The sequence below is a fragment of the Micromesistius poutassou genome (genome assembly GCF_964030765.1).
Source record: "Micromesistius poutassou genome assembly, chromosome: 11".
NCBI lineage: Eukaryota > Metazoa > Chordata > Actinopteri > Gadiformes > Gadidae > Micromesistius > Micromesistius poutassou.
This window is the reverse complement of record NC_140281.1, coordinates 15,941,306-15,955,599: the sequence shown is the minus strand read 5'-3', so window position 1 is coordinate 15,955,599 and position 14,294 is coordinate 15,941,306. Positions and strand designations below refer to the sequence as shown.

The 14,294-nt window shown below is 42.2% G+C and overlaps 1 long non-coding RNA gene across 1 annotated transcript; it reads left to right on the top strand.

Annotated features, from left to right (window-relative positions):
- The first annotated feature begins 4,609 nt into the window (after positions 1-4,609).
- LOC311355526 lies at positions 4,610-6,683 on the top strand. The gene is made up of 3 exons (XR_014637460.1): positions 4,610-4,698; positions 5,530-5,592; positions 6,557-6,683. It is a non-coding gene; the product is annotated as an uncharacterized lncRNA (long non-coding RNA).
- The last annotated feature ends 7,611 nt before the right edge of the window (positions 6,684-14,294 follow it).

Sequence of the window (14,294 nt, the reverse complement as noted above, 5' to 3'; positions counted from 1 at the left end):
ACGATTGTAGGACAGTGCAGTCCCTAGTTTCAGGGCTTCTGACCCACAGGTTGTCTCTCTCTCACTCACTCACACACACACACACACACACACACACACACACACACACACACACACACACACACACACACACACACACATGCACATGCACACACACAGATGCAACTGCACATGTACAAAAGTAATTTTGCTAGAAAACAAACACATATATCCCTCAACACACACACACACACGCACACAAACCCACACACTGACATCCAAATACGTTGTCAAAATAGTTAAAGGAAATGAAAAATCTAATATTTTTTTAGCCAAGGATAACAATACCCAAGGTCATTGTCAGTGATTTAATTGGTTCAATATGTATATATTTATATATATTCAGCCTTTTTATTCTCATTTGTTGTTGTTTTTTTAAATCCTTGAAAGCATGCTGATTATTCAGAATACATTTGTATATATTTATATTTTTGTAAATAAAGCTCTGAACAAGAATCTGAAATCCCTTTGACAAGGCAGAGGTTAAAGGTCAACGTAAGATGATTTAGTGTGAACAATAGCACTATAGCAGCAAGTAAAACAAATATATATCAAAATAAGCCACACAAGATACATGATATAGACATGCTGCAGAATGGTGTATGCAAGCATTATCAACTTTGACCCGTTGCAGTTTGTGCGTGTGGGGTGCGTGGAACCATGTGTTTGTAAGTTAGTGTGCATGCATTCTTGTTTGTGAGTGTGTTTGTGTGTATTTCCATGTCCATTAACCACAGCTTCTTTCTGAGCAAATGTTAGTAAATGTGTTTTTCAGCAAGCACAATTTGAATGCTTACCATTCTTCGGCAACATTCTTTGGTCCTATAATTTGCATTTGTGTAAGTGTGTGTAAGTGTGAGTGTGTGCATGTGTGTGTGCTTGTATGTGTGTTTCCCTGTTCCTGTCCATTTTTTCAAGTGCAATATCAGTCAAAGTGATTTTCAGCTTTGCATGTTCACCATCACCAAGCCCACAACAGCCATTGTCTATAATGTGTGAGGGCCTGTGATTGGCAGGGAATGCATTCCTCTCCTTATTAGCATATTTGATTATGCGAACGGGTTGTCTGGGCTCGCCGGCGCATCCCTGGAGCCGCTATTAATTTAGCAAACAAGGAGCCCTCTGATCATAATTGAATGATGAATGGTTAAGTGCTGCATATGGAAATAAACACAGGACCTGTTTGGATGCATTGCAGCGCCCCCACTGAGTGCGTGCAGAGCGTCAGGGTGGGTCACCTCCTTCATGGGGAGCGGGGTCAGGGACAGGAGGGGGGGTAGCTTTGTGGTGCTGTGTGGCGGATGGATCATTTTTGTTTGATTCGTTCAATCTCTGCTTATATTAATGTAAAACACAATGCGTGTGTATGTATGTTTGTGTGTGTGTGTGTGTGTGTGTGTGTGTGTGTGTATGTGTGTGTATGTGTGTACATGTGTGAGTAAATATAAATATTAAATATTAATATCTGTAAATATATGTATTAAATGTATGTATGATAGATAGATAGATAGATTGATAGATGGATAAATACATAGACAGATAGATAGATGATGGCTGGATGTATGAATGAAAAGAAGATAGGGTAACACTTTACAATAAGGTACACAGAAACGTAGGTAGTTACTGAGGAACGAATGAGTAACGAATGAGGAACGAATGAGGAACGAATGAGTAACGAATGATGAACGACGAAGTGACAGTTACTCAGTAACTACTGAGGAGTTACTGGTAAACAGACCAGGGGACTACTGAGGAACGAATGAGTAACGAATGAGGAACGAATGAGTAACGAATGATGAACGACGAAGTGACAGTTACTCAGTAACTACTGAGGAGTTACTGGTAAACAGACCAGGGGACTACTGTATTCGTTACTGAGTAACGAATGATGAACAACCAGGGGCCCTAAAGTGACAGTTACTCAGTAACTACTGAGGAGTTACTGGTAAATAGACCAGGGGACTACTGTATTCGTTACTGAGTAACGAATGATGAACAACCAGGGGCCCTAAAGTGACAGTTACTCAGTAACTACTGAGGAGTTACTGGTAAACAGACTAGGGGATACTGTATTAATGAATCATTCTGTGAAATAGCAAACTGACCAATTGATTATGAAAGCAACTGAATTTTCCTGGGATTTCACAATTAGTTAATAAATTAACAAGGCACAGACGGGATGATTGTCATATTTTAATAAAGATATTCACAATACATACATTCATATTCACATTTAAGGTTTATTATGTGGCATTAGTAATGTTGAAGGCTTAAAAGCAATTGTCCACCACTGCAGGGCACGCTGAGGGCTGGCTTGGGTCCCACACTGGATCGACTGGTAGAGCTGGATCTGACTGATGAGTTGTTACTCTTTCGCGATCCATTCGTTCACCAGTAGTTAAGCTTTATGAATCATTTGTTTACCATTAGTGAAGCTTTTTGTGTACCTTCATGTAAAGTAATGCATCATACTGAGTTGTTACTCTTTCGCGAACCATTCGTTCACCAGTAGTTAAGCTTTATGAATCATTCGTTTACCAGTAGTGAAGCTTTTTGTGTACCTTCATGTAAAGTAATGCATCATACTGAGTTGTTACTCTTTCGCGAACCATTCGTTCACCAGTAGTTAAGCTTTATGAATCATTCGTTTACCAGTAGTGAAGCTTTTTGTGTACCTTCATGTAAAGTAATGCATCATACTGAGTTGTTACTCTTTCGCGAACCATTCGTTCACCAGTAGTTAAGCTTTATGAATCATTCGTTTACCAGTAGTGAAGCTTTTTGTGTACCTTCATGTAAAGTAATGCATCATACTGAGTTGTTACTCTTTCGCGAACCATTCGTTCACCAGTAGTTAAGCTTTATGAATCATTCGTTTACCAGTAGTGAAGCTTTTTGTGTACCTTCATGTAAAGTAATGCATCATACTGAGTTGTTACTCTTTCGCGAACCATTCGTTCACCAGTAGTTAAGCTTTATGAATCATTCGTTTACCAGTAGTGAAGCTTTTTGTGTACCTTCATGTAAAGTAATGCATCATACTGAGTTGTTACTCTTTCGCGAACCATTCGTTCACCAGTAGTTAAGCTTTATGAATCATTCGTTTACCAGTAGTGAAGCTTTTTGTGTACCTTCATGTAAAGTAATGCATCATACTGAGTTGTTACTCTTTCGCGAACCATTCGTTCACCAGTAGTTAAGCTTTATGAATCATTCGTTTACCAGTAGTGAAGCTTTTTGTGTACCTTCATGTAAAGTAATGCATCATACTGAGTTGTTACTCTTTCGCGAACCATTCGTTCACCAGTAGTTAAGCTTTATGAATCATTCGTTTACCAGTAGTGAAGCTTTTTGTGTACCTTCATGTAAAGTAATGCATCATACTGAGTTGTTACTCTTTCGCGAACCATTTGTTCACCAGTAGTTAAGCTTTTTGAACCATTCGTTTACCAGTAGTGAAGCACTTTCGGGTTAGTTATAAAACCCCAAACCACTGTTGATGACAATGAGGGATCTACAGCCACTTTAGTTAAAAATGTATACAACATAGGGAAATATATATACATATACTGCGCTCATGACACATAACATATAACATAATAACAGGATAATATAGAAAATATCAACAATTTAAAACACAAACAGAAACAAAAAAAGGCATTTTAAAATGTAACAAAAAAAGGCACTCTAAAAACAAAACAAAAACCAGCTCTCTTCATCTGACACGGCTGTAGCGATCCATCGCCTCTTCTGGGGTGAGGACTGAAACAAAGAAAATGATAAACATGTATTAACAGTAGTATTTTGTCAGGATGATGGTAGTGATGATGATACCCCTTCAGAAACATTTATATAGAAATTAGAAGATAAAATGAACATACCGTGATATAATACGGCATTACCGTATATGCCTCAAATCATACCGTGATATAAATTGTAGTCCATACCGTACAGCCCTACTGCATACCTTACCTATAAATGTATTTCATCCAGCTGAATAGGGACAATTTGCTCCTCTCAAAAAGTGACCCGCACCTCACTGACTTCCTCGTCGTTTTCCCTCTATGTTTATTACGTCGGCACTGCCTACAGAAGACAACACATTTCTTCATGATAAATATTAATGTTACTGAACTTGAATTTATAACATGACATATCAGTAAACAAAGGAAGTCATCGATAAAAACCGTACCAAAAAAGAATACTTACCACTGCAGTCCGTCAACGTTTGCGTTTTCCTTCATTTTCATGCTCTTTTTGCAGAGTTTGCATTTTATTTTGGCTTTAAGTAACTTCTTCTTTTGGAGCCATTTTTATCAATTTTAATTTCTTTTTAAAAGTCTGTCTTCCCTCAATAAGACTGAGTACTTCAGCGTGCAGGGTCATGATAACTTCACATCAAACCGTCTTCCTGTCTTGCACATGCGGACCCACAATGCAATTCGGGAGCGTCCCTTGTCGTCGACGGACGTGTACAGTGGGTAGGGGGCACGTTATACGCAGATCGTTTTACCCCATGCGTCGGACACGCCCACTCTCTTCCGTCGACGGGCAAGGAGGTCCTGCAGAAGGACTTGACAATGGAGACTCAGCGAAAGAGTAAGAGAAAAAGGCAGCCCACGGAAGAGCTTCCACATGTAGAGACAGCCATGTTAGAATGTAAGTACATGCTTTAAAGTTATTTCATTATTAATTGAGAGTGTAATGATTCGGTCACATTGCTTAGCTTCCTAAAATGAGCTAATTTGACATCGTACCACGTCTGTTCTATCACGTATTTTTTGGCCTTGCTAGCTAACCTTGTCACTAACCAATGGATTGCTAGCTGGCTAGATAGCCGACGTTGCAAGCAAATTTTAATTATCTGTCAAACACAAAAGTTTAACTCTTAACTAGGTCAAAAGACCGACGGTTCAACCACTTATCTAATGTTAAATTAGGCGATATGCGATGAAAATGTGGTCCAAGCTTTGAAATTGGACTTGTAAAGTTATTATGTTAGCGCCAGTTACCACGTCTTTGAATAGTTTTTGGAGTTGTTTTTAACTACTAAAAAACCCGAAGACTGCTACATTACACTGTTATAGTGCTATTACGGTAATACCTTTCTCCCTGTTTTTTTTCTTTTCATTTTAGTCCATAGTTACAGTATGTAATGTTAACAACTGAATCTCTCAAACATGTCTTCTACACAATGGACTGCATGTGGAACCATGACAAATGAGTTGATGATGATTTGTCTTAAATCAAAATTACATATGATCATACATATTATTATTACATATTATAACATTAAAGACAATGGATAATGTCATTGCCCAAAGTGAATAAAACCCTTATTTCTTAACTAACTGTATATATATGTTTTTAAGGTATCCATACAATTTTCAAATGAACAAAAACGTCACTCTGTATGCATTCATCAATATCCTTCATGAGGTTTTGAGCCCCTTACACCAACCATTCTTTCTGTGCTCCAAAATGTTACAGCGCCATCGAGTCAGCGGGAACAATCCGAACAGCGCAGTAGCCAAACTGCAGCAGAGGAAGCAGGTAATTAATTTTTTATTTAAAATGTTAAGCATACTTAACAGATATACTCAGATTCATGTGACTGTGAAATTTAGTTGTACACAGTATAATGATTAATAACTGATGAACGTCACTATGAAAACACTATAATAGTGTTATTTTTAAACCTCTTTTCTACTTCCTGGTTTTATGATGTTAAAATAAGGGTGCTCACCTTAACTGGTTGAAGGCTAGTGTCTAGAGGGGATCCAAGACAAGAGGATGCTAGTAATATTTACTCCATTTGTACTTGAACATTGCAGTAACCAAGTATCTACCTTTACATGATATCGTAACCGGAAAGTGCTTTGGGAATGGGAAGGAACTTAGAACAGCAATGACATGAATTAGATTGAGGTCAGTTAAGCCACTTTAAGTTAGTCTACTAAGTAGAAAATAAAAAAGTTTTTGGTTATGGTTATGGTCATGGTGCTGGATTAATTGATCAATTCTTACCCATTTCTTTAACGAGCTAGGTGGTCAGCTGGTCCCAAGTCTGCTTATAATATCAAAGCCACGTCTGAACATGACTGTTCAAAGCAGCATAATGGATGAAGCTACAGCAGGAACATGGCTTTCAAATAACACTAAACAATATAATCCACTTATTCTACCACTTGTCTAAACTATACAGTGCTCCCACTTTACTCTCTAGTCGTGCTCATTTGATTTATAATAACCTACTGTTAAAGAGTACAGATAATACTACTTGAATAGACAGTACACTCACAGTACTCTTGATACTACTGGAAATTACAATTTAATAATTATTATTATTATACCTCTGTACATTCATTACTCTAGAATGTAATTTAGAACTAACTTGCCACTATATAACCCTAATACAAGAATAGTATTAATACTAGTAAACCCCTAACCAACTGCACTACCATCATCCTGACAAAATACTACTGTTAATACATGTTTATCATTTTCTTTGTTTCAGTCCTCACCCCAGAAGAGGCGATGGATCGCTACAGCCGTGTCAGATGAAGAGAGCTGGTTTTTGTTTTGTTTTTAGAGTGCCTTTTTTTGTTACATTTTAAAATGCCTTTTTTTGTTTCTGTTTGTGTTATAAATTGTTGATATTTTCTATATTATCCTGTTATTATGTTATATGTTATGTGTCATGAGCGCAGTATATGTATATATATTTCCCTATGTTGTATACATTTTTAACTAAAGTGGCTGTAGATCCCTCATTGTCATCAACAGTGGTTTGGGGTTTTATAACTAACCCGAAAGTGCTTCACTACTGGTAAACGAATGGTTCAAAAAGCTTAACTACTGGTGAACGAATGGTTCGCGAAAGAGTAACAACTCAGTATGATGCATTACTTTACATGAAGGTACACAAAAAGCTTCACTACTGGTAAACGAATGATTCATAAAGCTTAACTACTGGTGAACGAATGGTTCGCGAAAGAGTAACAACTCAGTATGATGCATTACTTTACATGAAGGTACACAAAAAGCTTCACTACTGGTAAACGAATGATTCATAAAGCTTAACTACTGGTGAACGAATGGTTCGCGAAAGAGTAACAACTCAGTATGATGCATTACTTTACATGAAGGTACACAAAAAGCTTCACTACTGGTAAACGAATGATTCATAAAGCTTAACTACTGGTGAACGAATGGTTCGCGAAAGAGTAACAACTCAGTATGATGCATTACTTTACATGAAGGTACACAAAAAGCTTCACTAATGGTAAACAAATGATTCATAAAGCTTAACTACTGGTGAACGAATGGATCGCGAAAGAGTAACAACTCATCAGTCAGATCCAGCTCTACCAGTCGATCCAGTGTGGGACCCAAGCCAGCCCTCAGCGTGCCCTGCAGTGGTGGACAATTGCTTTTAAGCCTTCAACATTACTAATGCCACATAATAAACCTTAAATGTGAATATGAATGTATGTATTGTGAATATCTTTATTAAAATATGACAATCATCCCGTCTGTGCCTTGTTAATTTATTAACTAATTGTGAAATCCCAGGAAAATTCAGTTGCTTTCATAATCAATTGGTCAGTTTGCTATTTCACAGAATGATTCATTAATACAGTATCCCCTAGTCTGTTTACCAGTAACTCCTCAGTAGTTACTGAGTAACTGTCACTTTAGGGCCCCTGGTTGTTCATCATTCGTTACTCAGTAACGAATACAGTAGTCCCCTGGTCTATTTACCAGTAACTCCTCAGTAGTTACTGAGTAACTGTCACTTTAGGGCCCCTGGTTGTTCATCATTCGTTACTCAGTAACGAATACAGTAGTCCCCTGGTCTGTTTACCAGTAACTCCTCAGTAGTTACTGAGTAACTGTCACTTCGTCGTTCATCATTCGTTACTCATTCGTTCCTCATTCGTTACTCATTCGTTCCTCAGTAGTCCCCTGGTCTGTTTACCAGTAACTCCTCAGTAGTTACTGAGTAATTGTCACTTCGTCGTTCATCATTCGTTACTCATTCGTTCCTCATTCGTTACTCATTCGTTCCTCAGTAACTACCTACGTTTCTGTGTACCTTATTGTAAAGTGTTACCGAAGATAGACAGACAGATAGTTAGATAGATAGATACATAGATACATAGATACATAGATAGAGGACTAAATACAGCCAGATATATAGATAGGCAGATTAAAGTTGAAGTGAAGATAAGGGGAATAAAAGTGAGTCACCACTAATGAAAAAAAATAAGTTTCCAAAGTCGACTAAATCATTTTCATCACACAAGCCAGCGTCCTGCGCCGGCGGCTGTTGACGAGCGGGCGAGTTAATGGCTTCCGCTGAACCCCGGCAACGCAAGGCTAGACACGGGGAGACGTCTCCACTCAGATGTTCACCAAAATCAATTAGAAAGACCATTTTCCCCTCAACCAGCGGCGAGGAGGGTCTGCCGAGCTGAAAGATGGCAGGAGATATCTGGCACACGCGCAACAATCGCAGGCCCATACACACAGAATTGAAAATGATTCAGTTTGACACAACCTAGTCAGCCTTGAAACAAAGATTGAAGAAGTAGAGATTATGTGTGCGATGGCGCTGTCATTAAAACGTAATTGACTTCTTCAGGGTTTTTTTCATTGATACCTCCGCAACCAGCTACAATTATCTTTTGCGATAAGGTATTGTTAATGCAGTGCTAACATTTAGTTATGGAGTGGAGAAGACCTCACAGAGTCATGGAGTAAATACAATATGGATGTACGGCAATGTAATGTGATGTTTGGGCATCACACACGACACGGTAAAATCACACAGCATCACGTACGACGAGTTGTTTGTACTTAAATTCCTTGAAAAAGAATCTAATCAAAAAATAATCACGCAGCGTATCACACACACTCACGACCTCAAACCCTATTCTCTCTCAACACCTTCAGTCACTCCCTTTCTCTAAACACTACACGTGTTTTGTTTCCCACCACAATAAATATCTGGCGGAACCGGGACGCACAACGCCGCCCATCCCCGATCCCTTCCCCGAGCGCCGCGCTATTCATGAGGTTGACGACGTGATGAAGTATTCATGAAGGAGCCGACCAAGTTGGCGCTACGCCCCCCCCACACACACACACACACACACACTCAAACACACTCACATGCACTAACTAACACACACATAATCCCCCCACGGCCTGCAGGCTCTGATCTTCCATTACGCACCTCTCCGAGAACTACTCACTCTTTCTTCTCCCGCCCTCCCCCGACGACCCCTTTGTGTTTCCTAACCGCCGCGGCTCACCAGATTTACTTATTTATTTATTTATTTGATTATTTACTTGATTTATTTATCCGCCGAGGAGAACAACAGAGGATTATCCGGAGTTGTGTTAAAAAATGTCCCTCTTTTGTTTTGTTAATCAGCAGACCCTTATCTTCCACTGTAGAGAGAGAGAGAGAGAGAGAGAGAGAGAGAGAGAGAGAGAGCGAGGGGGGGGAGAGAGAGGGGGAGAGAGAGAGAGAGAGAGAGAGAGAGAGAGAGAGAGAGCTGGAGAGGCAGCTTTGGGCGATGAGGAAGGCCGCACTAGATCTAAAGATGACAGAGGGAACAGGTGCGGCCCGCAGCCCCAAGTTCCTTACAGAAGAACGCCTTGTTGTTCAGTTTATCCACCTGGGGAAATATAATAGGCAGACATGAATCAAACATACTATCATTTTCCACAATTTTTTTGAAGTCAATGAAACTTGTAGGCCTACTTCATAATGTATTCACTACAACCAGCACTCTTGTTCAAAATGATGTGAAATCTAAATTGTGTAAAGAACTTGTTTTTAAATTCAGGGATGGTTTTAGAGTCTGTAATTGTCTAATTTGAAGTAAAATCCTTTGCAGATTATCCCAGAACTTGGATAATGCTTTACAAGGTAGAACTCCATAGTGGCTTGATAATTATACAGAAGAGCCAGCAATCATGAAACATTCATAACAATTCGAGTTTGGAGCGAATAGAATGAAAGAGAGAGAGTAAGAGAAAAATACATAAAGTCAGAGAATGATGCAAGAGAGTGAGAGAAACAAAGAGAGAGAGACAAGAAGATAGTGAATAAGAAAACAAGACGCATAAAGTAAAAGAGGGAGTGAGAAAGAACAAGCGAGGTAGATCGAGTAAGTAGGAGAGAGAGAGAGAGAGAGAGAGAGAGAGAGAGAGAGAGAGAGAGAGAGAGAGAGAGAGAGAGAGATGACTTGAGGACATGAGGAGAGATGCTGAATGTAAAACAAAAATGCAGGTAAGAGAGAGAGAGTTAGAAAAAAAGGAAGCAGGAGGAGATGGCGATTCAGGACCAGGAGGAGGAAGAGGAGGTGTAGAGTAGGAGGAGACAAGGATAGGAAGGGAGGTGTGGCAGGCGGCAGGAGGAGGAGGTGGAGGCAGAAGCATAGAGGAGGAGGAGAGGCAGGGGAGGAGGAGGTGTAGCAGGGGGCAGGAGGAGGAGAAGAAGGAGGAGGAGGTGTAGCAGGGGGCAAGAGGAGGTATAGAGGAGAAGGAAGTGTTGATGAGGAGGTTTAGAGGAGGAGGAGGAAGAGGAGGTATAGAGGAGGAGGAGAGGTAGGTTTGGAGGCACAGGGGATGTCCGTGTGATCCAAGAGTGTGACGCTGCTGATGTCAGCACCTTTAGAACAAACCACCAGGGCATTTGAGTGCCGGGGGGACGGGCGAGAGACACCGCAATAGAACAGAGAGAGAGAGAGAGAGAGATAGAGAGGCACAGCGTATTCATCATTCTCTGGTTCTCACCACGAGAGATCCCCGAGATCTGGGAAAATGGAAATGAGGTGCAGGGGAGGAGGAGGAGGAGGAGGAGGAGGAGGAGCAGGAGAACTCAGAGAATTTCTGGAGCTGGCGGACTTCGCCCAGAGAACTTTGAAGGTTCAGAGAAACAGACAAATAAAACAACAGCATGAGACTCCCAACTCTACCAACTCGGTCTCACGCTGTGAAACTTTACAAAAGAGGGGCGGGCTGAGGCAACGCCGATTGAACATCGATTTCCCCCGATGGGGAAGGAGGAGAGAATGAGAGCGTTTGAGGAGTGGAGCACAGCTGGAGAAATTGGGAGAGTAGAAAACAAGGCCAAGACATTTGAAAAAAGGTAATCCATATTGACTCGCAGGGTAGCGTGCGGAGCTACACTTCCTGCGAGACACATCACTTCCTGTGCTCTCAGGAACACCTGGCACTCCTTAACTGTGTGAAGCCCTGTGGTGGATAGCGAGTCTTCTGGGTTCCTCTCCCAGCGTGTTCTAAAGGGTTACTCTCTCTCCTGGTTGAAGACGCACGCCGCAGCTCCTCTGCACCTGCATGAGCCATGCGACTCGGGCGGCATGCAGCCGGCACAGCAGCTGGGCTTGGAACTTAGATTACTGCTGTGTGTGTGTGTGTGTGTGTGTGTGTGTGTGTGTGTGTGTTTGGGGGTTAGATTGTATTGTGGGACCAGGAGCCATGGGCTTTGGAGCCACACTTTCTCTGGTCAAGGTACCAGAAAGTGTGTGTGTGTGTGTGTGTGTGTGTGTGTGTGTGTGTGTGTGTGTGTGTGTGTGTGTGTGTGTGTGTGTGAGAGAGAGAGTCCATCAGTACTTTGGTTGAGCAGCAGCAGTGGACATGTGTTCAGTCATGATAACAGAGAGGAGGGGATGTGTGTGTGTGTGTGTGTGTGTGTGTGTGTGTGTGTGTGTGTGTGTGTGTGTGTGTGTGTGCGCATGTCAACCTGTCCGCTTGTACAGGTGAACAAGAAAGAGAGAGTGAGACGAAGAGGGAGGCAGTGAGAACATCAGTAAAAGAGCAAGTTGGAATAAAAAGGTGAGCAAGAGGCATATAGAGGGAAAGAGACAGAGAGCGACAGACAGAGAGGAGATACTAGATGGGAAGAGGGAGAGAGGTGGAGGTGAAGAGATGAGGGTAGAGATAATGAGAAAGAGAGAGAACTAGGTAGAGAGAATAAATGAGAAGGCAAAAAAAAATACATAAGCATATATGAGAAGTATAGAGAGAGATAAAGAGGGAGGCTGAGGACGGGAGAGGTAGAGGAAATTTGAAAGAGAGATAGGTAGGTGGAGAGAATAAACGAGAGAGAGAGCTAGGGAAAGAGAGAGGTATAGATAGAGGCACTGAGAGGTTGCAAAATGTCAGTGGCTAAACATCTCTGATGAAGCGGTTTAGCTTAGCGTTAGTCGCCTGAATACGGAAACACTCTACCTGCCCCTCTGCCCAGGTGTACACACGCACGCACACAAACACACACACACACACACACACACTGAGAGCTTCACCCCCTGGGGGAAGGACAAGGAGAGAGGTAAAGTCGCGGCGAGATACTGTAAGAAGGAGGCATTCATCACCGCCGCGATTTCAATTACCGCCGCCGCAAAGTTGAGCTGCAGTGTTGGCGTGGCGACGGCACCGAGCGCGGGGAGGAATACCCTGCACTTAATGCCTTTTTACTCCTGCATTATCTCCACCGAGGTGACAGCCACAACCGAGAGCACCTGCAAACCTCGGGCCGTTCATCCGAAGAAACCCCGCTTCTCTGGATGAGGAACCGGCCCTTCTGTATGAGGCGGCAGAGTAGTCTGAAGGTAGACAGGAGGTGCCCGGTTCAAACCCCAATATCCGCAGCCTACCTGCTGAATTAATTACACTTCTGCATTTATCTGCACTTGCAAGATAGTCCGCTTGACTTCCCAGGTGAAAGGTTCTCTGTTCCAACCCCAATGTTCCCCTGTCTACTTGAGCGCATCCTTGAGCTTGATGCCCTATTCGGTACCTGCTCATTAATGACCTATCTGCATCATGGCTTTTATGTCATTGGTTTTGCGTCAGTAATCGTCAAGCAGAAGTTCCTGACCCAGGGGACTTCCATGGCACCCAGTATCACAGACATTGGGGATCAAACCCAGTCCACTGTGACATCTGGGATCAAACCCAGTTCCACAGACATCGGGGATCAAACCCATTACCCTATGACACCAGGGATCGAACCCAGTACCGCAGACATCAGGGATCAAACCCAGTACCCTTAGACATCGGGGATCGAACCCAGTACCCTTAGACGTCGGGGATCGAACCCAGTACACTCTGACAGCTATTTGACACAGTAGTATAGTTTGGCCTTGAGTCAGCAGCACTCAGGAACTCTTTGTACAGCTGTGTAGCTCTTACTAACCACCCTCTCTGTGGGCTCCAGTACAGCCATTAAGCGTCCTCTGATGCAGCACTTTCCTCCCACTCTGCCAGGCGGACATATTTGCTGACTTAACCGATCGCTAGTCAATGAAGGATTGGTGCCCGAGACAAACAATGATGAAACGCTTCACTGGACGAGTATTGAGAGCTGGTGTTGAGGCTGACAGCCCCCCCGGACATGTGTGACGCCTAATCAGCAGGTGATGAATGCATTCTAGAACCACCAGCCGCTGGTCGGAGGGGGAGGTAGGGCTCTCAGTTATTAGGTGATATAGTCCATTAGCCTGACAGTGATATTTCATTAATGAGCAGGTAGGGGTTAGACAGTGAACACTGTGTCAGGTCATTAAAGAGCAAATATGGGTTGGACAGAGAATACAGAGATGGCTCTTAAATGTTTGAGGCCTCTTGCTCAAGGAGGCTTAGAGGTAGACTGATGTATCGAGGTTCAAACCCAGTACCTTTTGGCGGGGAGTCAAACTTCCCACTGGGCTAGGAGATCACTCTCCCCTCTCTCTGAGTGCTAACCTTACAGCCCTGTCCTCTTATCAGAGTCTTTTTCTTTCAACATCTCAATTTTTTCCCTGCTGACTCATCCATCGGCTGACAGCGACTTCTGATGCCTGGTTAATAATCTTCAGTTCGTCTGACCTTTGAAGGCGCTGTTGGCTGATTTCTGCTCGGCGTTCCGTCACCATCACTGCTCCATGCCTCTAATCCTCTCTCTCATCTCACCACTTCTTCTGAAATCAAGTGTTGAGATTTTCTCAACGCTGTGGCAGCTTTTGCCGTAATGAAGTTGGCATTTCACGCTCTGCGTTGGCTTTAACCAGACCAGGCGGTTAGAGCACCAACTGATAGTCACAAATCTGACAGAGGAACTCACCTGTGATCGGATAAATACCCGGCTGGCAAAGGGAATTACATCCCATCTTAATGAGGTTAAGCTCTCCCAAGCGCGGAAAACTGTTCAACGTTCGACTCTCGATCATTCAAAG